Source organism: Triticum urartu, chromosome 5A (genome assembly GCF_056163025.1).
Source record: "Triticum urartu cultivar PI428250 chromosome 5A, HENAU_Tu73, whole genome shotgun sequence".
Taxonomy (NCBI): domain Eukaryota; kingdom Viridiplantae; phylum Streptophyta; class Magnoliopsida; order Poales; family Poaceae; genus Triticum; species Triticum urartu.
The window spans coordinates 549,607,897-549,619,201 of record NC_141877.1 but is presented as its reverse complement, the minus strand read 5'-3'; positions in this window follow the sequence as shown (position 1 = coordinate 549,619,201).

The following is an 11,305-nucleotide window of genomic DNA, read 5'->3' as shown; positions in this document are numbered from 1 at the left end:
CCAGTCGACTCCTACAGCTTTCCCCCTCCCTCCGACCCGCCGGAACAAGCGCACCGGCCGGTCGAGGGCTCAACGGTGGGTGAAGCATGTTGTGGCCCGCCAGTCGGCCACCCCTCAAGTCGCGGCGCTCGAGCCCGACGAGTCTCTCTTCGACTGGCTCCGTAGAGACTGCATCCGAGTGCGGCAACAATGACTCGGCAGCGGAAGTCCTGATGGTCAATGGACCACACGGTCCTCCTGGCTTCGATCGTGAAGACGGAGGTGACGGGAACGGCGATCCGTCGCGCGTTCACGAGGAGTACCGCCCCAAGCCTCTCTCCTCGCAGCAGAGAGAAGAAATTCGTCGCCGAAACATGGATGCCCTGCATACTCCTATAGTTGGAGAAACGCCCGAGGCCCAGGCCTTGGAACAGGCTCGCTTGGCCAATCTGGCTGAGCGCACTCGGCTGGAGAACCTACATCGCGCACTCGACGATCACGCTCGTCAACGTGCTCTTGAGTCCAGCCGACGCCAACTTTTTTCCACCTCCAGCTCAGGTATACCGGACACTGATCCAAAACCTAGCAGCCGCTGCCAGGATAGCAGAGTCGATTCAACCTTCCCAGTCAGAAGCTGGCCGAGGTCTGGCGCAGATCAGGGCCTTGCTCCGGGCAGCAGGAGAGCAGAATACGGTCGTGTCTCAGTCACGGGATAGGATTCATAGCAGATCTGTGGTCGCAGATATGGTCCAGTCGGCCCATAGCCCGAGATCGCCCCCGAGGCATGAGGGACGTGGAGAGCTGCGTGATCAGTACAGAAACCAGGAGCAGTATGATCGTTGAGCCGATCGCGATGGTCACCGTCAAGTGCCCACGCCTCCTCCAAGGAGTGGGTCGTACGTGCCACGACCACATGAAGACAGGCGCCCTAACAGTGTCGGAAGAGGTATTCCAGTCGACCCCAGGGAGCCAGGCTTTGATGCGAGATCTATTCTCGTACAAGGCTTGGTCGACAGAAACAGAGCTCATCGAGATGGTCATGACAGAGGCCCGCAAACCAGCAACAGGGTGCATGTCTCTGGCCCAGAGTGCTTCAGCAGAGCTATCAGAGCTGCAGTGATTCCCCCCAACTTCAGGTTGGCGACTGGAGTCAGTAAGTTCACCGGAGAGTCCAAGCCTGACACCTGGCTCGAAGACTACCGAGTGGCTGTCCAGATTGGTGGTGGCAATGATGAGGTGGCCATGAAACACCTTCCTCTGATGTTGGAGGGCTCGGCTAGGGCGTGGCTGAATCAGTTGGCGCCTGGCAGCATCTATACTTGGGAAGATCTCGCCCGAGTGTTTGTCAGAATGTTTGAGGGTACTTGCAAGCGGCTAGCAGGTTTGACAGAATTACAGTGTTGCGTCCAAAAACCGAATGAAACTTTGAGAGATTATATCCAGAGGTGGATCACCCTGCACCACACGGTGGAAGATGTGTCTGATCATCAGGAATTTGTGCTTTCAAGGAAGGCGCAAGGTACCGGGAGTTGAATCTGAAATTCGGTCGGACAGGAAACATGACTTTGACTCGGATGATGGAAATCGCCACCAAGTATGCCAATGGTGAAGAGGAGGAGCGACTGCGGAGCGGCAAGCACAAAGCAGTCACCCACGAAGCCGGAGGAGGAAACTCCAGTCGGAAACAAAAGCGCAAGGCCGAACCAGCTGCTCCAGGTGAGGCCTTGGCTGTGGTTCAAGGAAAGTTCAAGGGGAAGCCCAAAGGGCCGTGGAACCCCAAGAAAGTAAAAGATCAAGATGGAAATGACGTGTTGGATCTACCGTGCCATATCCACACCAAAAATACGAAGAAGGTAATTTCATTTACCCGAAGCATACCACTCGACAGTGTCGGCTCCTGATCCAGCAGTTCCGAGAGAAACAACCCAAGAAAAAGGAGAAGGAGGCAGACAAAGCTGAGAGTGAAGAGGAAGATGATGATGGTTATCCTCACGTGAATTCCACTCTGATGATTTTTGCTGATGTTGAAAACAAGAGTCGATTGAAAGTCATCAACAGAGAGGTGAACATGGTCGCTCCGGCGACACCCAATTACTTGAAATGGTCGCAGACTGCCATTACGTTCTACCAGTCTGATCACCCAGCGCACATCGCCACCCCCGGGAGGCAAGCGCTGGTGGTTGACCCGGTGGTCGAAGGCACTCGACTGACAAAGGTCCTGATGGACGGTGGCAGTGGCCTGAACATTCTGTACGTAGAAACGTTGAAAGGAATGGGCATTCCGATGTCCAGACTCAGTGAAAGCCATATGAGTTTCCATGGGGTCATCCCAGGCAAGAAGGTTGCGTCCCTCGGTCAGATTGCACTCGACGTGGTTTTCGGTGATGCCAAAAATTACCGCAAAGAAAAGTTGACGTTTGAAGTCGTGGATTTTCAGAGTGCATATCATGCAATTCTGGGAAGGCCAGCTTATGCACGCTTCATGGCTCGACCTTTTTACGTGTACCTCAAACTGAAGATGCCTGGTCCCAGAGGAGTGATCACTATCTCTAGTAATCGGAAAAAGGTGGAAGAGTGTTTCCAGAAGGGATCAAAGATCGCCGATGCCCAGATGGTCGTGGCAGAATTGCAAGAATACCAGAAAAATGCAGACCCAAGTGACTTGTTGCGAGCCAAGAGGCCAGCCACGGATTCAGCGTTCCAGTCGTCCGGCGAGACGAAGTCTGTTCACATTCACCCGATGGACCCCAATGCAGCTCCGACCCACATTTCGACCACACTCGACTCCAAATAGGAAGAAGCGCTCATCCAGTTCTTCGGTGAGAACTGGGACATCTTTGCATGGAAGCCTTCTGACATGCCAGGTGTTCCCAGGGGACTGGCTGAGCATCGTTTGCGAATTGACCCGAAAGTGAAACCAGTCAAAGAGCATCTTCAACGGTCCGCCGTCCAGAAGAGAAAAGCAATCGGCGAAGAGGTGGCTCGGCTTTTGGCAGCCGAGTTCATCCGAGAGATTTACCACTCCGAGTGGTTAGCCAATGTTGTCATGGTCCCAAAGAAAGATGACTCACTCCGCATGTGCATCAATTTCAAGCATATCAATCAGGCTGCCCGAAAGATCACTTCCCTCTCCCTCGCATCGATCAGATAGTCGACTCGACTGCTGGGTGCGAGCGTTTGTCCTTTTTGGATGCCTACTCCGGGTACCACCAGATCCGTCTGTACGGACCCGACGAAATAAAGACCGCTTTTATCACCCCGTTTGGGTGCTTCTGTTATGTCACAATGCCATTCGGCTTGAAGAACGCCGGAGCCACATTTATGCGAATGATTCAGAAGTGCCTGCTCACTCAGATCAGTCGGAATGTGGAAGCATACATGGATGACATTGTGGTCAAGTCACGTAAAGGTTCCGACCTGCTGACCGATCTCGCTGAAACCTTTGCCAACCTTAGAAGGTATGATATCAAGCTCAATCCAGCAAAGTGCATGTTTGGAGTTCCAGGCAGAAAGTTACTCGGTTTTCTTGTTTCCGAACGAGGAATCGATGCTAACCCAGAGAAAGTAGGCGCTATACTCCGAATGAAACGCCCTGTGCGTGTGCATGATGTCCAGAAGCTTACTGGTTGCTTGGTCGCCCTAAGTCGATTCATTTCTCGCCTCGGTGAAAAGGCGCTGCCTCTTTACCGACTGATGAAGAAATCAGATACGTTTGAGTGGACTCCAGAAGCTGATACAGCATTTGCAGAGTTAAAAGCCCTGCTTTCCACCCAGCTGGTGCTTGCTGCTCCAATCAGCAAAGAGCCTCTTTTGCTTTATATAGCAGCCACTGGACAAGTCGTCAGTACAGTACTTACGGTCGAGCGGGAAGAAGAAGGAAAAGCGTACAAAGTTCAACGCCCAGTTTATTATATTTCTGAAGTCCTGACCCCATCAAAGCAGAGATATCATCACTATCAGAAGCTTGTCTATGGAATTTACATGACCATGAAGAAGGTTGCACACTACTTCTCAGATCACTCTGTTACAGTTGTCAGCGACGCTCCGTTGTCAGAGATTCTGCACAACAGGGATGCAACCGGTCGAGTGGCAAAATGGGAGATTGAACTCCTTCCCTTGGATATCAAGTTTGAGGCAAAGAAAGCTATCAAGTCCCAAGCAATAGCAGATTTCCTCGCCGAGTGGATCGAACAGCAACTGCCGACTCAAGTTCACTCTAAGCACTGGACCATGTTCTTTGATGGATCCAAGATGTTGAGCGGTTCTGGTGCTGGAGTAGTTCTGGTATCCCCCCAGGAGACAAGCTCAGATATGTCCTCCAGATTCACTTTGATTCCTCCAACAATGAAGCAGAATACGAAGCACTCCTGTATGGGTTGCGCATGGCCATCTCACTCGGCGTCCGTCGCCTCATGGTCTATGGCGACTCAGATTTGGTAGTTAATCAAGTGATCAAGGAGTGGGATGTCAGAAGCCCAGCCATGACTGGTTACTGCAACGCGGTGAGAAAGCTTGAGAAGAAGTTCGAGGGGTTAGAACTCCACCACATCCCCCGATTGAAAAATCAAGCAGCCGATGAATTGGCAAAGATAGGTTCCAAGAGAGAAGCCATTCCCAGCAATGTGTTCTTGGAGCATATTCACACGCCGACAGTTCATGAAGACCCTTTCACTGAAGAGCCCCCACAACCCAAGAGCGCCACGGATCCGACTGAAGTCGAGGTCCCAGCTGTGGTCAACCTAATCATGGAGGTTTTGGCCATTACTCCCGATTGGACGGTGCCCTGCATTGCGTACATCCTCAGGAAAGAGCTCCCAGAGGATGAAGAAGAAGCTCGACAGATCGTCCGCCGATCTAAAGCTTTTACTGTGATAAGAGGGCAGCTGTTCAGAGAAAGTGTGACTAGAGTCGGTCAGAAGTGCATAACACCAGAAGAAGGTCGAATGATCCTCAATGACATCCACTCGGGAACCTGTGGCCACCATGCGTCCTCTCGGGCCATCGTGGCTAAAGCATACCGAGCTGGATTCTATTGGCCACGAGCAAATGAGATGGCGAAAGATATAATCGACAGATGTGAAGGCTGTCAATTTTACTCCGATATGTCTCACAAGCCAGCGTCAGCCCTGAAGACCATTCCCCTCGTCTGGCCCTTCGCTGTTTGGGGACTGGATATGGTTGTACTGCTGAGGACCGGCAGAAGCGGCTTCACTCACGTGCTCGTTGCAGTCGACAAGTTTACCAAATGGATCGAAGCCAAACCCATCAAGAACCTTGACGCTAGCACCGCTGTCAGTTTTATCAGAGAATTGACGTTCGGATATGGAGTCCCACACAGCATCATCACGGACAACGGATCGAACTTCAATTCCGATGAGTTCAGAATTTTCTGCGCCTCTCAAGGCACTCGAGTCGACTATGCTTCTGTTGCTCACCCGCAGTCGAACGGACAAGCAGAAAGAGCCAATGGCCTAATTCTCAAAGGACTGAAGCCCCGACTGATGCATGATCTCAAACACGCAGCAGGTGCTTGGGTTAATGAACTTCCATCAGTTCTGTGGGGTTTAAGGACAACTCCTAATCGGTCGACTGGAAGAACGCCTTTCTTCTTAGTCTATGGAGCCGAAGCTGTTCTGCCAAGTGACTTGCTCCACAACGCACCCCGAGTTGAACTCTTCTCCGAAGCATAAGCAGAGCAGGCCCGGCAAGATTCTGTTGATCTCTTAGAGGAGGAAAGAGAGATGGCCTTGATCCGCTTGACCATTTATCAGCAAGATTTTCGTCGATTCCACGCCAGGAATGTGAGGGGTCGGGCCTTTCAAGAAGGAGACATGGTTCTTCAAGTGGATCAGCAGAAACCACACAAGCTCGCTCCAACTTGGGAAGGCCCCTTCATCATCACCAAAGTTCTCCACAACGGAGCATACCATCTTTATAGTATCGAGCATCAGAAAGACGAGCCACGGGCTTGGAACGCGGAGCTGCTCCGCCCCTTTTATACTTAAACACTCGTTCGAATAAAGTGTAATAAGCAACACCTTTTGTAATTCGTTTATCAAAGACAAGAGCTTACGGTTCTCTCATTCGATTGTGTTGTTCTTATTTACTCCTGAAATCCCCCAGTGGGTGGGCTTAGTCGCGAATCCGTTCCGCCTAAGTTCGAAAAAATCCTACCGAGTGGAAAGCAGTCCTCTCACTCGAGGGCTTAGCTGCAGTCAAGCAATCACCTAAGTTCTCTCACTAAGAGGCTTAACGGCAATCCAGCACTCGCCTAAGTTTGAAAAAATCCTCTCGAATGAAGAGCAATCCTCCCACTCGGGGGCTTAGCTGCAGTCGAGCACTCGCCTAAGTTCTCTCACTAAGAGGCTTAACGGCAGTCCAGCACTCGCCTAAGTTTGAAAAAATCCTACCGAGTGGAGAGCAGTCCTCCCACTCGCGGGCTTAGCTGCAGTCGAGCACTCACCTAAGTTCTCTCACTAAGAGGCTTAACGGCAGTCCAGCACTCGCCTAAGTTTGAAAAAATCCGATCGAGTGAAGAGTAATCCTCCCACTCGGGGGCTTAGCTGCAGTCAAGCACTCGCCTAAGTTCTCTCACTAAGAGGCTTAACGGCAGTCCAGCACTCGCCTAAGTTTGAAAAAATCCTACCGAGTGGAGAGTAGTCCTCCCACTCGGGGGCTTAGCTGCAGTCGAGCACTCGCCTAAGTTCTCTCACTAAGAGGCTTAATGGCAGTCCAGCACTCGCCTAAGTTTGAAAAAATCCTACCGAGTGGAGAGCAGTCCTCCCACTCGGGGGCTTAGCTGCAGTCGAGCACTCGCCTAAGTTCTCTCACTAAGAGGCTTAACGGCAGTCCAGCACTCGCCTAAGTTTGAAAAAAAATCCTACCGAGTGGAGAGCAGTCCTCCCACTCAGGGGCTTAGCTGCAGTCGAGCACTCGCCTAAGTTCTCTCACTAAGAGGCTTAACGGCAGTCCAGCACTCGCCTAAGTTTGAAAAAATCCTACCGAGTGAAGAGCAATCCTCCCATTCGGGGGCTTAGCTGCAGTTGAGCACTCGCATAAGTTCTCTCACTAAGAGGCTTAACGGCAGTCCAGCACTCGCCTAAGTTTGAAAAAATCCTACCGAGTGAAGAACAATCCTCCCACTCGGGGGCTTAGCTGCAGTTGAGCACTCGCCTATGTTCTCTCACTAAGAGGCTTAACGGCAGTCCAGCACTCGCCTAAGTTTGAAAAAATTCTACCGAGTGAAGCGAAATCCTCTCACTCAGGGGCTTAGCTGCAGTTGAGCACTCGCCTAAGTTCTCTCACTAAGAGGCTTAACGGCAGTCTAGCACTCGCCTAAGTTTGAAAAAATCCTACCGAGTGGAGAGAAATCCTCCCACTCGGGGGCTTGGCTGCAGTCGAGCACTTGCCTAAGTTCTCTCACTAAGAGACTTAACGGCAGTCTAGTACTCGCCTAAGTTTGAGACCCATCCTTATCCGTAAGGACGACGAGGTGCAGGTCGACTGCCACCTTCTCATTCGGAGCTGCAGCACAAATACAACGTCCGCTCCATCCTTATCCGCAAGGACGACGAGGTGCATGTCGACTGCAACCTTCTCCTTCGGAGCTACGGCACAAATACAACGTCCGCTCCATCCCTATCCACAAGGACGACGAGGTGCAGGTCGACTGCAACCTTCTCCTTCGGAGCCGTCGCACAAATACAACGTCCGCTCCATCCTTATCCGCAAGGACGACAAGGTGCAGGTCGACTGCCACCTTCTCCTTCAGAGCTGCGGCACAAATACAACGTCCGCTCCATCCTTATCCGCAAAGACGACGAGGTGCAGGTCAACTGCCACCTTCTCCTTCGGAGCTGCGGCATAAATACAACGTCCGCTCCATCCCTATCCGCAAGGACGAAGAAGTGCAGCAAGCAAAGTCCATCCGAAGGCAAACACAAGCACATTCGGAGATAAATCAAATTCAGATAAATACTAAAAGGTTCCAAGTAGCGAATCAAAAGTACTCGGGCACCAAGCCCGAAGGAGTTTAACGGTTATAGAAACCACTCGGCATTCCGAGGCAAATTTAAGGCGTATCCAAGTTTCATAAGATTGTTCACTCGGCCGGAGGAGGACTGGCAGGCTCCACGAATGAGTCCAGATCGATCCGATCAGCGATCCGAGTGGCGGCAGCAATGAAAGTCTCCATGAAGGACTGGAAGTCGTGCTTTTTGGTGTTAGCGACTTTGATCGCGGCCAGCTTGTCTTCACGAACCTCCTTGCAATGGACTCGCCCCATGGACAGCGCCACGTCAGCACCACACCGGGCAAAGGATTTCTTCCATTCTTGCACTCGGTCAGGGATCTTGTTCGGTCGAGTCATCAGAGATTCCAGATCATTCTGAAGCGTCGCCTCCGGCCAAAGCATCGAGTCGATTCGAGAGACAACCTCCTTCAAGCGTGCGAGGTAGCTTGTGGCACTGGCGATACGGGACTCTAGTCGGAGCACGTTCATCGCAGTTTCGTCGTAGACCGGGGAAGCGATAGGGTCCAGACCCGTCTCGACCATTCCAGTTTCTTCGTCAAAGTCTTGACAAAGTTCTGCAGCCAAAAGTCAGTTCAATCAACCGAGCAAAATCCGATGGCAAGCATCGACACAGTCGGAATTAAAAGAAATACCTCCCAGCACGAGATAAAGCTTCTTGGCGAGGGTCCTCAGATAAGCTTCTGTGTCGTTCCTCTTGCGGATCGCGGACTCCAACTTTTCGTTCAGGGCGACCTTATCCTTCTTCAGGCTGGTCACTTCGCGGTTAGCTTCATTAAGACAAGATGTCAGTCTAGTCACATCTCCTTCAAGTGTTCCGACTGAAGCAAGCTTCTTGTTTGCGAGAGCGGTTTTGTCTTGGGCTGCTTTTTGCGCGGCGGCGAGGTCCGAGTCCTTCTTGTCCAGAGCCAACTTCATTTTCTCTGCAAAAGAAATAATCGAATCAAAAAAGAGATCAAAGAGATATATTGAAGTTCAGTCGGCAATCAGTTACCTTCCATACCAGCGGCCTCGTCTTGAGCTTTTTTCAGATTTTGCTGAGCCAATTCCAAGTCCAAGTTGAGTTGCCTCTGCTTCTCTTCGAGTTTGGCAAACTTGGAGATAAGAGTACAAGACTTCTGCAGGAGGCAAGAGACAGGTCAATCGATAGGTTCGAAAGCAATTCATTTTCGAGTGAATAAAACCTAAAGAAGTGGACAACAAGCTGTTTAGACCCCAGTCGACTGCCAGCAGTCGACCGCGGTCTCGGGGACTACACCCAGTGGGTGCACTTGGCGTGCCCCCACCGGTTCTGATCCCACTCGCCCGGCCCGCCGGAGTCGAGTGCAAGGAGTAAAAAAAGAGAGAAAAAACAATTGCACCGTCAAGAAAAGAAGAATTCAGACCACAATCGACTGCCAGCAGTCGACTGCGGTCTCGGGGACTACACCCAGTGGGTGCACTTGGCGTGCCCCCACCGGTTCTGATCCCACTCGCCCAGACCGAGTGGAAAAGCAAAACTTCCAAAAACGACAGCAACACCCAGTGGGTGCTCTAATGCAACGCGAACAACAAGAGATTGTGCAGAAGACGATTTTTCGAGAACAAAAACAGTCGGAAAGTCTACTCACCTGGACGTTGGCCTGAAGAGCGGCACTAGCGTCGTAGGCAGCCTGACTGCTCTCGTGCACTATCTTCACCCGCTCCATCATCATATCAGCCTGTCGGATGGCTTCCGCAGCCACTTCCGACTGGCTGTCTGGGACGGGGTAGCTGGTGAAAAAATGTGCAGACGACCCAGGTGCGGCTGCTTGAGGCTCCGTGGCATGGAGTTGGATAGTTGAAGGAACCACAGGCGTGGTCGACCGCGTGGGATGCCCACTCGGCAAGGGTGCAGCGAACGTCACAGTGGCCCTGCCCGCATCTTCAGCTTGACAGATGGGAGGCGTTGCAGTTGGTTCTTGCCGAGCCACCCTGCCAGCTGTTACCTTCTTGCTCTTCCTAGGGTTAGGAGCCACATCTTCGTCGTCGTCCGGAAAGTCAATGATGTTGGGTGGAGCTGCAAGACAGAACATTCGACCCCAAGTGAACCACTCGACCCTAAAAAGATCAAGAGTCAAAATCACAAGAGTTCATACCTGGGTTAGAGGTTACCGCATCCTCCATTTCCTCGTCCCGGTACTGGTATGAAGAAGTCCCTGATGTAGCAGCACTGCAAAGGCCCGCATTCAATCGGTTACACCCAGTTAATCGAATCCACATAAAGGACAAGTCAGATGGTTACCCGGAGATAGTAGGAACGGTCACTTTGATCCGAGGCAAAGCTTTGGGCGGTTTGGAAGAGATTGCTTTCGGCACTTTCAGCGCTGGAAGCGGCGCGACCTTGGATTGCTTTGGAGGCTTCTTAGTCGGCGTCGGGGAAGACGTCCTGGGGCACTTCGAGGATTGCCCGATCGGCGTAGCCACCAAGTCCGGAGCGCGTGCCGGGTCATGAGTGTACTTGGACCTCCTCTCCCTGCGAGGAGGCGAGTCGACTTCTTCCTCATCGGTCGATTCATCGCTCTCCTCGTCCTCCTCGGCTTCCGAATGCTCCTCGCCGCTCTCGCCCCCGCTTCCTTCTTCTTCATCGCCGGGGTCCTGCACTCCGTTGGGCATCGAGTACATTTCAATGAGGGCCTGAAAGGATAACAGTCAAAAGACATTCAGTCGACCACAAACGGGACATCACGTGGTGAATCGGAAAGATACTTGATAAAACAGAAATATACCTGCTCCGGTTGGCGCGAGTTGTCGAATGGAATCACCCTCCTGGATCCCCGAGGGTTGTCTTTGTTGCCAGTGATTCCCCTCAACCAGTTCTCCGAGATATCCTCGCTGACCTCCTCCGGGTGGATCCGAGTGGTATCCTCGAGCCCAAAGTACATCCACATCGGATGATCGCGCGCCTGAAGAGGTTGGATGCGTCGACCGAGAAAGACCTCCAGCAGATCCATCTCGGTCACTCCGTCGCGGACAAGCTGGATGACCCGTTCAACCAGCTCCTTGACCTGCGCCTTCTCTTCTGGAACTACCTTCAGGGGAGCAGGCTTCTCCACTCGAGCCAAGGAAAAAGGAGGAAGTCCAGTTGACTGGCCAGGGGTTGGCTGATCCTTGCAGTAAAACCAAGTCGACTGCCAACCCCGGACCGAGTCAGGAAGGATCATCGCTGGGAAAGTACTCTTGCTCCTCATCTAGATCCCCAGGCCACCGCACATCTGGATCACCCGCGTCCTCTCGCCACTCGACTTGGCCTTTTTGACCGACTGGGAACGGCAAGTG